Source organism: Hibiscus syriacus, unplaced genomic scaffold (assembly GCF_006381635.1).
Source record: "Hibiscus syriacus cultivar Baekdansim isolate YM2019G1 unplaced genomic scaffold, ASM638163v2 tig00117034_pilon, whole genome shotgun sequence".
NCBI lineage: Eukaryota > Viridiplantae > Streptophyta > Magnoliopsida > Malvales > Malvaceae > Hibiscus > Hibiscus syriacus.
Genome location: NW_024063533.1, coordinates 15944226 through 15949043, shown reverse-complemented (window position 1 = coordinate 15949043; position 4818 = coordinate 15944226).

Below are 4818 nucleotides of genomic sequence, written 5' to 3'. Positions count from 1 at the left end.
TGTTAAAGAACAAGCCGAATCTTCGAAGACTCAATAAGTAAGTAAAGACCCCAATCGAGGAAAGAAAACTACTGAACATTCAAGAGACATTAGGTGCTTTAAATGTCTTGGGAGGGGCCATATAGCTACACAATGTCCTAACCGGAATACCATGCTCTTACTTGGAAATGGTGAAATAGAATCAGAACCAGAAGAGGAAGAAGAGGTACCCATTGAAGTCAATGAAGAAATAACTCTTGCAGATCCCGTTGATCAAGGAGAAGCCTTGGTAATTAGAAGAAGTTTGAATCTTCAAGTTGCGGAAGATAATGCACAGCGAGAAAATATATTCCATACCCGATGCCATGTGAATGAAAAGGTATGTTTTGTTATTATAGACGGTGGAAGTTGTACTAATGTGGCCAGTACAATATTGGTGGAAAAGCTTGGTTTGAAAACAATGAAGCACCCAAATCCATATAAGTTGCAGTGGCTCAATGAACGAGGAGAACTCAACGTTAGCAAACAGGTGATAGTTCCTTTTTCCATTGGCAAATACAAAGATGAGGTTATGTGTGATGTTGTCCCTATGCACGCTAGCCATCTACTTCTTGGAAGGCCATGGCAATACGACAAAAGGACTATTCATGATTGTTTTACCAATCAATACTCATTCAACCATAAAGGAAAGAAGATTATCCTAACTCCTTTAACGCCTAAACAAGTTCAGAATGATCAAGTCAGAATGAAACAGAGTATTGAGGCTATGAGGAAAGGAAAAACAACAACCGTGGAAGAAACTGATCCAGAAACAAGTGCTTATTCTTCAAAGTGTTTGATTCGAGAATGCCTGTTGACAAAATGCAAGGTTAAAGATGATTATTCTAACTTTGAACATGCAGATTTTTTCTTTGACTTGCAGGATTTACCAAGAGGCACCATTTGCCAAAAGGAAGATTTAGGAGACGTGATCTTTGGGAATCCAAAAGATGTGACCATTGAAAAGCAAAAGGACATCAATTTTCATTCAAAGAATGTCTTTAGAAGAACCAATGGACGTGACCTATGAGAATTCAATAATCATGTCTATTGGAGTATTAAGAAACACCACTTTTGGGATATCAAGGGACCTAAATATTCAGAGCAAATTTACATGGGCATATCTCACTCAAGAGCCTAAAGAAAGGATCCCAATTTCTAACGAAACAACAACTATGGAATGGAGGAACGTTGAAAAGAAACCACCCTTCAATTTGAGGACAAATTGCTTTAAAGAAGGGGGGATGATGTGATCCGATTCAGCGTCACAAATGGACTTTCATCTCCAACCTTTCTCAATATTCAAAGGGGGATTTTTCTTAACTTAATCTTTCTTTATACCATAGTTATGATAATAGCTTACATACATTATAATTATAATTATGATGATGATATTATGAATGTATGAAGTTATTGTTATGAACCCTTTGATAATTAAAATCCTTTTGTGATATTATTCTCTCTTCAAGTTCTTTTTAGAACTATATCGATTAAGAAAGCCTTTCTAAAGCTTGTGGCATCATTCCTTCACCTTGATACTTCTGGTTCCTAGTTCTTATAACTAGAGGGTCAAAGTCCTTACTACCATCCCTTATAAGACTTATAAGAAACGGGTCTTTGTTCTTTATAACATTGGTTCCTTCTTAGTTTTATAAGATACTATTTCCATCTCCATATTCCATCACCTTCACGCCAAATCTATCTCCATTTCAATACCATCTTCATCACCAATTAAAACATCCTTCATTCATCATTAAGGCATACGACCAGCAACATCATTGGTGGCCGAATTCTCTTGCATTGAAGGATAAATCAACATTACTTCCGCAGCCCATCTTTGATAACATTCCTTTCCATTTCAATTCTTACCATTTCCATTTACTTTTCATTTCTTTATTATCATATTACTTAATCAATTCTTCTTCTTTTGTGCAGATTACTTTCAATCCAAGGTGTAGCATTTGGTGTCTCTCCTAGATCGGGAAACAACAAGGTTGCCAACTTCTCCATCATTGAAGAAGCCTGGTTAGCCTTACATCATATAAAGTCTGGGTCTTTGCTCTATATAGCATTGGTTCTTCTTTGAGTCTTCTTTAAGATACTATCCTCACAACCATCCCTTTGTTTCATAAACCATAACCATAGCCATATCAACCATCTTATACTTCCATCTCTCAATTAAACAGCCCACCTAATCACCCATACGTTTACCACCCTTAACCATTCTGTTTTGAGCCATTCACTTTGCAGGTTGTTTTGCTTTCTTCCTAGATCCACAATCAATTGTTAAGGCATCAAAAGAGCCTTACCTCAAGTGGTATCAAAGCTTTGGTGGAAGAAGCAACGTACAACAACAACAAAAAGAAAAATACAAAAAGAAGTGCAAGTGAAGTGCAAAGTCAAAGAAAAAGAAAATCAGAAAAGAAATTGAAGCACTCCAAAAGAAAGAAAGAAATTCAGCATTCAAAAAGAAGAAAAGCAAAGAAAAGAAAAGAAAGAAAGTTGAAGCACTCATCAACAATTCTCATCACCAAGCATGTCAAGTAATCCGTTTAAATTGATTGTGGTAATAGAAGGTTGTGAAGTGACTTGTGTAAGTAACCCCTTTTGTTCTTTTCTTTCTATTTCTAAGCCACCCTTTTCATTATATTTTACTTTCCATTCCTACTAACCCTTTTGCAGCCAACGCTAAACAAGTAAAATTTACTTGATATAGTCTTGAGTTCTCTAGAACTTGAGACAAGAGAATCGAGAGGAAAAAGGCTGGAGAGTGTGTGAGATCAGAAGAGGACAAGTAAAAGCCATTAAGTCCTAGAGTTACAAACACGAGTGGATTGAGTGACATTTAAGTTTTTCCTTGGAGTGACTCGTGAGGCTTTGTGAGAGTACATTCTGGTAAGGTCTTTTACCAATCTTACTCTTTTCTTATTTCACTAACCATGTCTCGAAGTCCAGGACGAACCCCTGAAAGAGATGCCCCTAATTTGCAAACTTAAGCAATCATGCATGAAATGGCCAGATTGCTGAAAATAGAATTGGAGCCTTTGCATGATTGTATGGACTAATTTGAAGCATCCTTAGGCAACCGAAGAGTAAATTGCCCTAGAATGGAAGAAGAAATCGAAGAAGAGGAGGCTGAAGTAACATCAGTAGCAAGAAGATATGTTCATCAAAATCAGAATGACAACTTCAGCAACATTAAAGTGACCATTCCTCCATTTCAAGGACGAACTGATCCAGAAGCCTATCTTGATTGGGTAATCAAAATTGAACACATTTTTTAATGCCAAAATTATACGGAGCAAAAGAAGGTCAGGCTTGCTGCTATGGAATTCGTGGATTATGCCTTAGTTTGGTGGGATCAATTGGTAAGTTCAAGAAGACGAAATGGTGAAAGCCCCGTTACTACATGGGAAGAAATGAAAGCCATTATGAGGAAAAGGTTCATGCCTACTCACTATCACCGAGATCTTTATCATAAACTACAAAACTTGAACAAGGAAGCAAGAGCGTTGAAGATTATTTCAAAGAAATGGAGATAGCCATGATCCGAGCCAATGTGGATGAAGATAGAGAAGCAACAATGGCAAGGTTCTTATCTGGCCTAAATCTTGATATTACTAACCTTGTTGAACTTCAGCAATATGTAGAGATTGAAGAGATGGTGCATGTAGCCATGAAAATTGAAAGACAACTTAATAAGAAATCCTACACTAGGAGCTGATGTAAGGCTCTTCTGATGCCTTAACAAATTGTTTGTGGGTTAATAGGTGGGCAATTTTAATTAGAGATGAAAGCAGAAGATGGTTGATATGGCTATGGTTATGGTTTATGAAACAAAGGAATGGTTGTGAGGATAGTATCTTAAAGAAGACTCAAAGAAGAACCAATGCTATATAGAGCAAAGACACAGACTTTATATTGCTTCTTTAAGGGGTGGTATGAAGTACTTTGACCCACTAGTTATAAAGAACTAGGAACTAGAAGTATCAAGATGAAAGGAAAGGGGTTGACGCCACAAGTATAAAATATACTTGATAAGTCGATAAAAGTCACCAGGACTTAAGGAAGAGAATAATCTCACTTTGATTAATAAAAATGGTCTGATTACAAATGAAATATAATGGCCTATTTATAGTTTTTGAAGGGACTTGGCTGAATAGGTACATGTTGGTTCGGCCAGCCCTTGTACCTTCCTAAAATGACATGATTTTTAATGAAAAAACAAGACTTTAATGAAAATACATGCTCTTGGCCGAATGGTTATGTGTTGGTTCGTCCCTAAGGATGATTTGAATACATTTGGAAGTTATTTGGGCGCCAAAATGAAGAGGAAAGAGTCTTTGGCCGAATAGGAAGCATCCCTTGGTGTTTTGGCGCCAATTTGATGTCACATGAAGTGCACATGCTTGAATGATGCACATGGCAGCCTACATGAATGCACATGGGTCTTCTTGCTATGCTTTGATGAGGTTGCAACCATAGGATGATGTCTTAAAGTCCATGGAATGAAGATAGGCAACAACTAGATGTGAATTAGCTTCCAACGTGTATCTAGATGACATGGCATCCATTGGGGAGCCTAGAGATGAACTAGCTTCATGATAAGCTATATGAGTGTCTTGGTAGCTAACTAGGTAAGTTATAGCTTGATAAACTCAAGCTAGTTAACTTTGGTCTTCTCAGCTCCTCAGCTACTCTCCCAGCTACTTCCAGCTACCTTTAGTCCACTTTTCAGCACTTTGGTCCAAAGCTCTCCTCCAGCTAAGTTCAGCTATATGCTAGCTCCTCCAGCTAAGT